The sequence below is a fragment of the Cupressus sempervirens genome, chromosome 10 (assembly GCF_028749045.1).
Source record: "Cupressus sempervirens isolate cs-2001-9-10 chromosome 10, ASM2874904v1, whole genome shotgun sequence".
Lineage (NCBI taxonomy): Eukaryota > Viridiplantae > Streptophyta > Pinopsida > Cupressales > Cupressaceae > Cupressus > Cupressus sempervirens.
Window position 1 is genome coordinate 476,583,186 of NC_143127.1, and position 13,541 is coordinate 476,596,726.

The following is a 13,541-nucleotide window of genomic DNA, read 5'->3' on the forward strand; positions in this document are numbered from 1 at the left end:
TGGCCCTAATGGCTTGCCAGCTAAATTCTATAAACATAATGTGGAGTGGATTTCTCCCAAGTTCTTTGAATTAAATGAAGATGCTTTCAATTAAACTAGGGTCACTAGGTGTTGACATTTACATAGGAGTCAGCAAAGTTATTACCTAAAGGTGGAGACAAATCTCAAGCTAGGAATTGGAGACCCATTACACTATTAAATATATCCTACAAGATTGTGGCTAAGGTTCTTGCTAGAAGAATTGGAGGTCTACTTAATGAATTTATATCCATAACTCAAAAAGGGTCCATAAAGGGGAGGTTTATTCTTGAGAATTTGATTACAAGTTGGGAAGCTATGCATTAGGCTAGGAATGAAGAGAAACATGTAGTAATGGTTTTATTAAATTTTGAAAAAGCTTATAGTTGAATTGAATGACCCTTCATTAGGGGTATTTTGCTTGCTTTTGGGTTTCCTGTCTATTTGTACAAATGGATTGATATTCTTCTTAAGGATTCTTCTATTGTCATTGATATAAATGGTGAACTCACTGATAGTATTACTCTACAAAGATTTATTGTATTTCTTTAGATGGTTATTTCTTTTAAGAAAACTTGTTGTTGGTAATACTTTACCTCATGATTTAGGTAGTCCTATTGTTTGTGGTGTGTTCTATGTTCCTAAATCTTATGAATATGTATTATTTGAATGTGAATATTCTCATAGGTTTTGGTCCATTTTTTTTTGTATCACCTATTGCCTAGAACAATAGACTTGGTCTCTCATGGAGTGAAGTTTTAGATGGCTTTGTGGAGTCTCTTGATTTTAATGATAGCATTTTTTGGTTTTTTTTAACTTATGGAATTTTATGGTTTCTTTGGACGAAGATGAATGGAGAGGGTTTTCAAAAGAGGAGGTAGCTTGCTAAATTTGGATGAAATCTCATTCATTTTCATATTATGTCATAGGATGTTGCAACCATAGAAATCTCTAGAGACAAATTCATGGTGCTAATGCTAGATGGTCAAATCTTGATTCACAAAGAGGATGTAGTCTCGTGCCAATACTTTTCTATCTACAAGGATATGCTTAGCCAAAGAGAAATTGATAATTTGAACCAGTTCATCAAGAAGCTAAGTAGTGAAGATAGATCTGTTGATACAAATAGAGTACATCATGATCAAGCAATATCGGGACACAAATATTAGTAATATTGATAGGCCACTACTGGATGTATGGAAAGACATCTCTCTCTCATGTTGTGTTATTTCAATGGACTTTTTATATTAACATATTATATAGATTGCAGGTTACTGAAGAATGTAAATGTATATGCTTCAGCAGGTAGCTACTCAGATGCTACCTAAACATTTTCCAAGTTCTTTTTTTTTTTTATACTGCTACTATTTTTGTAACTCAAAATTCTTATATTTTATTGATGTAATCCAAATATGTTCACTATGTTAATACAAAATAATTTTTACCTCTCAATTTAAATCTCAATTATTTCCAATTTTTTAATTTTAAACTAATCATTACCTTAATTTTGATTATGAAATATATTATTTAACTATGGTAAAAACTATTTAACGTTTAATGTTAATAAACATTATTAAACAAAACAAACATTGCATAGACATTCCTGTTCATTTTCATAGATGGAATGATATTAAGTTGCCATTGAACATCATTTAATTTGATCTCCATTTTGGTGCACATCAATTTGGTAGATTTTTTTTTCCTTGAGATCATACATATTTGATTAGTTTAGGAATTTCAATCCCATGTACAATATCTGGTATTTTGATAATACAAAATTAATGGTCAAAATTTTATGACACTTTAAACAGGAACTCTGGGTTTATAATTTGAACATGATTTTGATTCAACTACTTTTGGAAATGAGTAAAAAATATTGTTGATTGACAAGACCAAACACGACGATTCACTATCTTACACCTACCATTGATAGTCATTGTGTAGGAAATTCAATTTTGTTACAACCTCACTCTCATGACTATTTCATTTTTCAACAACTTGCACGCAATAAGTTGTGAGCTCACGCAAGTTTCTAGCTCACCATGTAAAAAACCCTTGAACTACGTCTCACACATTTCCAGTTTCCTTTTCTTGCTCATACCGTTTCCATCCTTGTTTTCTTGTATATTAGATTTCATTGCTTGTTGTGCAAAGGTGATTATTTATAATTTTGTATTAGAATTTGTTGGTTTTTCTTCTGCAATCTTAGAAATTGAGTCATGCTACAAAAACTCTTTGTTTGATTTAAACTATTATTATTTCATAGGTTTATGCTATTATTTTTTTTTTTGTTCATTTATCTAAGTTTTTGTCTTTTTAGCATTATATACATTTGAGATTTCAAAATAGAATTGTTGTATTCGTAGACTGATTTAATGAAATGATCTTGGTCCTTTTTTTTTCAAGAATCATGCACAACCATGTTGTAAACACTTATGGTATTGAATTTAAATTTTTTCGACAAATGTTAAATGTTAAATATCTATATGTGTGTGTGTTTGTGTGTTTTTGTATTTCTAAAATTTAAGCTATTAATTATTTCTAATTTTCCACATAATTTAAATGTGAATTGAAAATATTTGTCCAAAATAATAGTATTAGAAATTATAAAAAATAAAATATAACAATAATAAAAAATAACTTAATTTCTAAAATTTTGTAAAATAGTTTTTAATTTAAAAATTGTTTATCCACAATGTAATAACAACAACAAAAATCTTTAACTAAAACAATGTTGAAAATTACGATGAAATTTTTTAGATGTCGAAACAATTAATGGTAAACAAAACTCTGGGAGCCGCGCTTATGATTTGTAAATTTATTTTTTCAATTTTGACTAATGGAAAGGAAGGGAGTGCATAATTATATATTAGAGATGTTTAAGTTTGACCAATGCTAACTCATCATGAGAGAAAATATATTCAAGTTTCAATCATTATCACTTGTGTTCATTATCAACAAAACTTAATCAACAACCCAAGATAACAACAATATTGACTCATCCAAAGTAAATGTCCATGTCAGGCAGTTAAATAAAATGAAGACATAACATGATGCCAAAGGTTTGGGATAGGAGGAAATAGAGTAACCATCATGAATAAGTGCCATCGTAAATAATCTCTCTAAATGAAAAATGAAGGTCAAACAAAGAGGATAGAGGACTTAGAACTTTGAATATAGAAACAACGTAAAACAAAATAGGTACCATGGTCTGGTTGGGTATGAGAATAGGAACTAGATCAAAAGAACCTAGTAAATTAGTATAAAACAAAGAAAAAGTGCCTCCCATTGTAATGCAGGCTGAGGGAAAAAATTATAATTCTTTTCTAATGTGTTTGTTTCTCATTGTAAATTGCACAAATGGAGACATAGATAGATCAATGGGATAAGATGAGGGAAGCAAAAGGATACAATTGGAGCATGGCAAAAGGAGGAGCAATGAAAAGTTCACCAATAAATTTTAGGATGACTTCAAGAATCGAGAACCTTACATTTTCTAGAGGACCAACAAGGATTTAAGCTAGGGGGAATGATGAGACCATTTTATGGTCTATTTTGTTCCAAGTTTTCCTAGTTTGTCAGCCTAGAAGTTAGTCTATTGTATTTCTTAAAAAACTCTTTTAAGTAATATATGTATAAAGACCTTTATACTATTTGTATAGTCATTTTTTTAATGCACCGATGATAAAGGGATGAAATAATTAATCAACAATACATATGGATAAATTGGTTATCTTTTATAATATATGCTTTCATTATTAATTAAAAATGTGCAACCTGTCTTGCAACCTAATACATCCTCAATTGCAAGAATGTATTAGTTCATTTCTATTTATTAAAATAGAATGATGATGTAATTGTAGGTTGTAAATATGACACATTCTTATACTAACCACCTTTTGCAGGACTAAGTTAGCAAGCACATGGAAATCACTAGTCAAGAGGACTCTGGACTAACTAATTCAACAATTGTTATAATCTAAGTGGAAGGCTGACTACCATGAATGCATTCACTTACTAGTGAATGAGTCAAACTAGAAACTACGTTACCTGAGTGTAGATCTAGTTGGGAAGGAGCCTATATTTCTATTGAGCAATTAATAATAATAAAAACCTGTTATGTCAAGATGAGGAAATATCTCTTTTTTTTTTTTGTAACTAAGTAGAATTCTGCTATATCTTGTGCAGCTAAAATGACCATTTTTGGGAGTCAATTAGGATGTCTTTTGTTATAAATAAGTTGCCTTTAGAATTTTAGTTAGTTATTTTTGCAAGAAGTCTTATTGTAATCTTAGGTGACATTAGTTAATACAATTTATATTCAATATGTACTTGGTTGCTAGTAATGAAAATAAAGGTTTATGTTCCAACAAGTTTATATTGAGTTTTTCTAAGGGGAGCCACTTAGCGACTGAAATTTTTTGTTCCTTTTATTTTCTTAGGCATTTTCTAGTACTTCATTGTTCCTATAGCCACAACGTGAAAGAATGTGTGGTCATCCTACAACAAAGACATAAAAAAGTAGAATCTTTTTTGGTCCCTGGATTTTTACTAAATAGCATAAATTAGCTTAATCTTTTAAGTACTTATCTACCATCATGCAACAAAGACACAACAAAGTAGAATCTTTTTTGGTTACTAGATTTTTACTAAATAGCATAAATTACCTGAATCTTTTAAGTTCTTGTCTACATAAGTTTTTTTTAGTCAAATAGTTGAATATTTCAAGAATGCAATGTTTCCTTTCACTATAATATTGATGGAATTTATTGTGACTTAGTGCATATACCTTGTTGTACTATTTCAAGTTCACATACCTGGGTTGATATGTTAAATGAGCCTATGAGTCAATTGGTATCTTCTTTGTGGATGTCCAATCCATAGGCAAAGGGTAATTTATCCTAGTTTCTAATTGGGAATAATTGGCTAAGAACATATATCCACATATATGCTTTTAATTCTACAAAACCCTATTGAGTTTCATAGAATTAAAAACACATGCCTAAAGTTTTACAAAACCTAATTGAGTTTTTAAATAGTTAAAAACTCAAAAGTGCACTGTGTTTAGCTAATAGGCTTGGATAACGAATTTGAGGGTTATGCATTTTATTTTCCTCAATTTCTTTCCTTTTTCATGTCTTTGGTTCGTCCAAGTCAGTTCCTCAACTTATTGTCCTAGCATTTACACATAGTCAATTGGGTATGTGTAAAATTATGACCTTAATTTCACATGCCTTGTGAGATTTCAAACCATATATATTTTTTCTATTTTTGGAGAATATTAACATATTATAACTTTTCCTTTCATTATCAATGTCTCCATGGTTCTCAAAGACACATGTGTACCATTTTCTTAGTACTTTTGATATCTTGCATCAAAATACAAAAATATTCAACAAAAAAATACATAGCTTCTATATCTCACTCTTAACTATCTTGAACTATCAAAGGGTTGTTCAACATGCTAAATTCAACTATATCTTTTTTGATGTGCATGTCAAACACTATGTTATATTTTCTTGAAAAAATCAGAATAATTTTTTCGTGTGCAACAACTTTTATCCTCTTAATCTTATCTTTGCTTTTAAAATTTTAGTAGTTTAGAAACTAGATTTAGAGCACTTCAATTTATTTATTTTCAAATCTTCTATTTTTTAGTGCATTGGTCTCAATTTCTTCTTCCAAGTTCAATTTTACATGATTTTAGAAAAATAAAGTGGTCACTTATGCTCCCCTATTTGCATACCATCTTGGTGCCCTTATCCAAGCATAAGGAATTTTTTTTCTTTTTCCTTTTTAACTTTCTTTTTCAATTACACGTGTTTCCTTTGGACAAGTATAATTTATCATTAATATATTCACATTTTGACATGCTTGGAAATAGTCTACCTTTCCACTTGTTCCAAATGTAAATAATCTCCCTTTCCTCTTATTCCAAACATAAGTTGTTCCTAATAGGTAATTTTTGAGTACACATTATCTAGCTTTATTCTATTTGTCATCTTTATTTGAGTTATTAGATTTTAATCAAGTGGTTGTTCTATATATGTAATTTATGTGATGTTTTCCTAATTGTGTTTTTATGGAAATTCACATTGTCATATGAAAGTTTCTACACTATTAATTCCATAGAGCATTATAGTAAAATAGTCTCTATCACATTCGTGATAGAATCCCATATTTGATTTTATAATAATTTTTGTATATGTATATCTGCTCTAAATTTTATGTTTTAGATCTAAACCATCAAACTTCAAATCAAGAATATCTAATCTAGCCTTCATCATTACTTAATCATTCCCTCATGTAGAATATTAAGTTTTTGATAATGGTTAGTAAACTAAAATAAAATATTATTGGTAAGAGAATTCAAGGGGCATCCTAGAAAAACTTTTTTAGGAGTGTAATAATTGCTTGTTACTATAAGTTCATCAAGAAAGTTAGAAAAATGCCTTGGCATACATTTTAGTCTTATTACTAGTTAGATTATTTTTTTCATACATCTTTTAGATTGTTTATGAATGTGTAATAAATAATTGATGAAGGTGTCTTATAATGAGGAGGAAAATAGTTACACCTAACACAAAACTGTGTCAAATGATGTATGATAATCATATCAAACAATCTCTTTAAAAAAAACCAAAAGAAAATGAAAATTTGTAAATATTAAACATTTGCCACTTTTCACACTTCTTAACTTTCAACCAAGAAGTGAAATATCATTGAAGTTGTAGACTGGTCAAAATAATTTGTGAAATAACATCTAAATCATAAAATTGTTACTGATGGACAATCTCTATGTAGGAACATGAAAAACTAGGTCTAGGAGTTTCACTTACCTTGCAAATAGACACCGCCTTAACTCATAGTGAAATCAATCCTCATTCCACCTTAAAGCCATGAAGAACACCATGATTCCTAACAATCTATAGGGTTGGGACTATTGCTGCATTTTTTTCAAGAGGAGGAACCCTAGATTGCCTTGTTTACTCAACAAAGGTCTTAAGGTGGGCTATTGGCACCTTAGTGGTTTGACTAAAATATTACACCTATGTAAGTTCAATTTTTCAATTACTAAACATTAATATTTTGAGTCATTTGTGCTCCATGTTCAATCCTTGACCTTAATACAACCATGTAATCAAATATTATGAATGCATAAGAGTAATATAAGAACCATGTTATTATAAGGCTAGTAAATAAAATGATGTCATAACCATATGATATACATGGTAAAAGCATATGTATTTAAGGGATGAAACGTTGAACCACTCCGGACAGCGAAGGAGGAGGCCTAGGTAACAAACGCGTGGCATCAAATAGTTCGCATTTAGAACGCATGAGATCAACGTAGCCCGGGCATATGACTCTGTTTTGTATTTAATTTGCTTGAGAGTCCCCAATGCCATCTTCAATTTTCTCAAATCTACAGTTCAAATTTTGCCGGTCTCTCAATTTGGCAGCCGCAGCCAATTTTGCCCTAAATAATGTGGAAGAGGAAGAGGAAGAGATGTTCGGGTGCGTATGAAATTTCTGAGATTCAGATGTTCCTCTACTGCCAAAGAAATTCTGACTGAGTATGAAATTGCTGAGATTCAGATGTTCCATTTCTGCCAAATTCACCCTTTCAACCCCCCTTCCTGCAACATAGAGCAATCATTTATACAACGGAAGGTGAGGAATATCAAAACCTAGCTTTACATTATAATATAACCAATCTAAAATTTGTTCTCCTTTGCTTCGAGTTGGGATCTTTGTTCTATTTTTCATAGGATTCCTAACTGGAATGTTTATTAATTTAAATGGTAAAAAATGTAATGCAGATATTTAGACATAAGACATGGACGGCTTTTGTGAGAGAATGCCCTATGCCTACCATAGGTCCAAACAGATGGACGCACAGCCAAAAGCCCACAACTTCAAAAACAGTAATAAGCTGACTATCAAATTAGTTCCCAATTATTGATGAATAATGTATCTTGACATCTCTCTCATCTGCTGGCTTATTTGCCAATACGAATTGCAGGATTAAACAAATAGAAAAGGGAAAACCAGCAGAAACTGAAAGTGGTTATAATGTGGCTGGAGACAACAACGAACATGTAGATAATGCTAATCAGATTACTCACTTGTCATGGTTTCAGTAAGCTCTATTGTTTGAATCTCTTCTCGTAGGATCATTTTTGTGTGTGTGTATTTTATTCTCTTTCCCAACATCTATCTTGTCACAAACACAAGTAGAAAATATCATGAAAACTTTCATCTGTAAGGCCAATAAAACCATCTTCAAGCTTTCATCTATAAGTTATAGTCTATAACTCTTATTAGCAAGTAGCAAGTAGCTCAGACCAAAAACTGGCTACCTTCTGTTTGGGACCTGCCGAGGATGTCCTACATGATACAGGGAGAGCCATTACACTAATAAAGAGGATACCCATGACCCTAGCTTCTAGTGCTTAGTCGGGTGAGAGGTATAATGCAAGCCATCTATTAGAAAATATCATCAAAATTTTCATCTGTAAAGCCAATAAAAATTTCATCTATAAGTTATAATCAATAACTCTCATGAGCAAGTAGCAATACCCAGTGCCAGAATCCATCCTCATTGGTGACCATTAAAGAAGAAGATTGTAGCAGGTATCTAAGTAATGTCAAAATACTCGGCGTTTCCTTGGCATTCACAACCATTAAAGTTATTGACAGTACAATCCTTAATACTCTCTGTATAGATTTTGGGTCCAGGGTCAGAGTGAAATTTTGATATAAAAAGTACCAAAACAGATGTCTAAGACCATTCCTATATTTCCAAACATTGGTTAACCATTAGAGGAAAATAGTACACAATTTCATTAAGCCATATTTAAGCCGAGAGGTTTTCTACAGTGGCAGCGATCTTCAATGTAAACATTTCTCACTTTGGAAAAAAAATTGACGTTCATTTACATGTCGGAAAAACAAAATAGAAATAAACTAAATATAATTATAATTAAATTCGTGAAAATTAGAAGAAATGGAAGTAAAAATGAGCCAGATCAAGAGTCTCAAATCATTTTGTCATGCCTCTTAGAGTCACATAAATATGTGTGATGATGAAAATTATGGGATTATGAAAATAGGGCCTCAAAAAGGATATCTCTCGACTTATTTTATATATATAAAATATATATAAGCTAGTTTATTTTATTTCCCATCACATTCAAAACAGACTAAAAGCAAAAGGCTATTCGATTCCTGAGCTCAAAACAAGATTTTTGTAACATGTGGTGAAGAATGTTCAACTGCCTACAAATGACTTACAGTAGAAATTTAAAAAAAGAGACACCAAATGCAATTTCTCTGCAGTTGCTTCAGTCTATTCACAGTTAGATTTTTGCAACCTTTTAAACGAATCAGCAAATGGCCAAGATATGTATATATATATATATAATTGAAAAAAGTTTATATATATAAGACGCAGTACACTGAAGTAAAGTTTCACTTTTGTTAATGAAGTAATAGTTTTAGTTTTGTTCATATTCGGAAACATGCAGTGTAATTAATCAAATGTTTTTTAAATTTTTTAAATCTAGAGGTACGTTAGTAGTAGTTAACTATTAGTTTTTTGTGTAATTATGCATTAATAGAGTTGAGATTAAAAAATCAGTAATTTATGAATGCAGTTTAAGATAGAATTAAGGATTAATTTCTAAGAAAATTATTTCTGTTATATTTAATCAGTTTTTTAATTATAAATCATATATATATATATATGAATGAGCAATCTTCCAAATTCCGTTTGCGGATAGGTTTCTTGTTTCTCGTTTCTGGTAATAAAGCATGCTAGAAAAAATGTCATGTTCTGAAAGATTATATATTGATTTGCCTCATGTATTTGAAACTAACACAGATCAGAAACTTCATAAAGACTCACAAAATAATATTAATCAATCATGATCCTTCAAGAGGCTGAACTAGTTAGAAAAGTATCATTCAGATGAATATCTGGGTGTTTTCTTGCTGAAAACATATATCAACTTGTTGCTGCATAATGAGAATAATTATGGTGATCCAGAACTTAAACAGGCACCAACCATTTTACAAAGACTTCTTGTTTTTGTTGGCAGAACTTATTCTTGTTAAAAATTGCATTTGGAAGTACACCTCTTGCCCTTCAAGATGATTTGTTCGCTGAACTTATCTTTGTTTAAAAATGTATTTCTATATTTCTTCGATTTCACAATACATGATGAATTGTTTTCTATTGACTGTTACAGTTAATATTTCAATTGGCTTGAGAAATGAAATCTGAAGATTCCTTTGCTCTCTAAGCCAACACAGTGGTTAATATGATTTAGGATAGATACATGAATGAAAGCAAAATCTCTAGTTCATGTCACTTGAGAAGTAAATACCAAGGTATAAAGATTCAAATTAAATAACTATTTTCACACCACATAATTCTGTAAATTCCAAAGCTGCTGCAAGATGGTGTACAAACTGTGCAAATTCTATTGATTGCAATCTGAGGAATAACTTATTAATAATTACATTTGCAATTTCTTCTCAGACGCCTTAATCCACTCCAGGGAATGAGTAATTGCATCCTGTATGTAATAATCACATTTGTAATTACATCTTCAATCACCTATCCCTCCAGTGAATGAGCAACCTCATTCTTGGCCAGATCAGACATCACTTGAGGCCAATCTTTTTTCATCACTATGATTTCATTGCATCTAAGATACACCCCAGAATTAGCCATAACATCTGCCAATCTGTTCCCTTCTCTATAAACATGAGTGCATTTCCACTCTTGAAAAGTATCACAAAGAAGTCGAGCATTTCGGATCAGAACATGTTTTTTCCAATCTCCATGTCCTTCACTGTTAAGAGCTTTGACAACATCCATGCAATCGCCTTCTACTTCTAAATTTGTCCATCCATGATCTGCTGCAATTTGGATGCCTCTGAACAAGGCTCTTGCCTCAGCATAATAACTGGATTGGCATCCATAGGATTCAGCGTACACAGCTAGGATGCTCCCTTTGTCATCTCGGAATACTCCTCCCCCTCCTGCTCTTCCCGGATTACCCTTGGAAGCTCCATCAAAATTCAGCTTGACCCAATTCTTGCTTGGCCTCTGCCATTTCACATTCTCTCTTCCAATTCTGCACGCGTTCACATTCTTTCTTCTGATTCTGCTGCCATTCACATGCTCTGTTTTGACTTCTTTCTTTGCATTCTCATTCTCTGTTGGGAATCTCGCATGCTCTTTCACGTTCTCTGCCTTGACTCTGCTTGAGCCAACTGCCCTCCATACTCTTTGGATGCACACACTGCCCTCCATCCTCCTTAATCATCATTCACATCTAATTACGTTGCAATCTCATGCTCCTTATGTTGCTATTTTATCACCTGCGTCTATTTATATTTATCATTTGCATGCTTTTCCCTCCCTTTTTTAGTGAATAGAGCACACGTTGAGCTATATTTTTAGAGGAAAACATACAGTTAACTCTTATTCAATTTCCAAATATATACATATTTATTCTATAATTTTATTTTAAAAAATTAAGGAAATAACATTTATTTTGTTATTTAAAAAAAAAAAAAAAATTTGATTAAAATATTTTTTAATAATATTTTAAATTAATAGAAATTTCTTAAATATTACTTATCTATAATCATCAGTAGTATTATTCTTTTACAAAATGCCATTACAAGAATGAAAATTATAATAAATGTAATAAATTAACATATATTTTATAAAAATGAAAAAGCAGAATATAGAAATATTTTGATTTTCTTATTGAAATGCTTTCTATCGTGGAAAATTAAATTAAAAGTTGTTTGGACGTATTAGCCGCTATCCAAATAATACCATTGCTTTCTTTACCTCATTTGTTTTTGTTAAAGGCGAAAGTAAAACAAGTGCCACGAAGTGGCGGCAGCGTCTATGTAGCCGCGACTCAATTGCTCTCAATAAATCATTTTTAACAATTTATTAATTAGCTTCAAAGTTATTTGTGAAGTGTTTGTTATTTTTTTATTTATTAAACGTATTACAATTAAAGTAAATTGGTGGGCTAGTTAGCCACTGGCTAAAGTGGCTAAGTAGATATTTGAATTTTGTTTTAGAATTATTCATTTTATAGTGCACTAAATTATAAGATATGTTTTAGTTTAATAGTTAATAGTTAGTTTACCAATTAAATAAATATATAAATATTAGTTTAGTGAAGGTCATTTGAATAAATATTAATGTGTCTTAAATTAGATGTAAATAGAGAATGTGAATAATTTATTTTATATATATATCTAAGAATAATATAAATTGTTTAAATTTGAATATGGTTTACATAATTATTTTAAACTTTTTTATAAATAATACTACGTATTAAAATAAAATAGAGAATATCTAGATAATAATTAAATTTTAGATGTTATTAAATATTTTAAAAAAATTATATAAAGAAAATAGTATAAATCTAATTAACATTATATTGAATTAATAGAAAAGAATATAATGTATTTAATAATAATTTATTTTTTATCATATTGATTTCATTTTGAGCATAAAAAATCATAAGATCTTTAATAAATATTTTTCTTTGTATTGCTTGTCTATGTTATGTTGAAATGATGGAAAGTAAAAGAATTTCCAAAATAGTTGGATCATGGGGACAATGAGTTAGATCATGGCAACAATAATGGGGTCATGGTGAAAGATGATTGAAAATTAACAAAATTTATAGTCCAATATTCATAAATCTCCATATATGAGTCTGTTGGTAAACAGATTTGTCACAGAAAAATGGCCCAACGGAATGTGTGGCAAACCGTTCACAACAGTTGGATAGGCCCTTGATATCTGACCTTCCTCTGCGTTTCGAGGGGCAGCTCCCTCATATGATATAATTTTGAAGCTTTTCAAATAGATATAAAATTAAAATGAAAGGGGAGAAAGCTCATGATGACGAATGCACCACACGACTTCAAAGCTTTCTCAAACTACTAACTTAAAATTGCTAATAACAATGATCAAGATCTACGCTTGAAAAACTATTACTAGCACAACGTTGATCCACAGATTCATAAACATCTACACCATACCATGAGAATGCTCACTACAAAGAGAATCAACATTTGAAACAATTTAGATTCGAAAAGAGGGAACTCAAACTGCACATTCCATTATTTTCTTGCACCAAGAAAGCAATAGAGATTTTTCAATTCAGAGATAAAAAGTGTACATACTTTCCAAAATTTATCCCTAGATCAAAACTTCAGCATGGTGTTCCCTTATTTTCCCCCTAAAAGTCCCCTTTACAAAGCCCAAAAGAGCCCTTATATAGACATAGAGGTTAATAACTACCCTTCTGTGGTTAGTAACTACCTCTCAAATATGTGATTTGGGTGAGGTTAATTAACCTCAACGAAATTAACCTCAAATAACAATGACCACTAATTGAAATGTATAGCTTAGAACATGTCTTCAGATGGTCGAATCATTGACTTGTTGTGTTACTTGATAAGACTCTTCT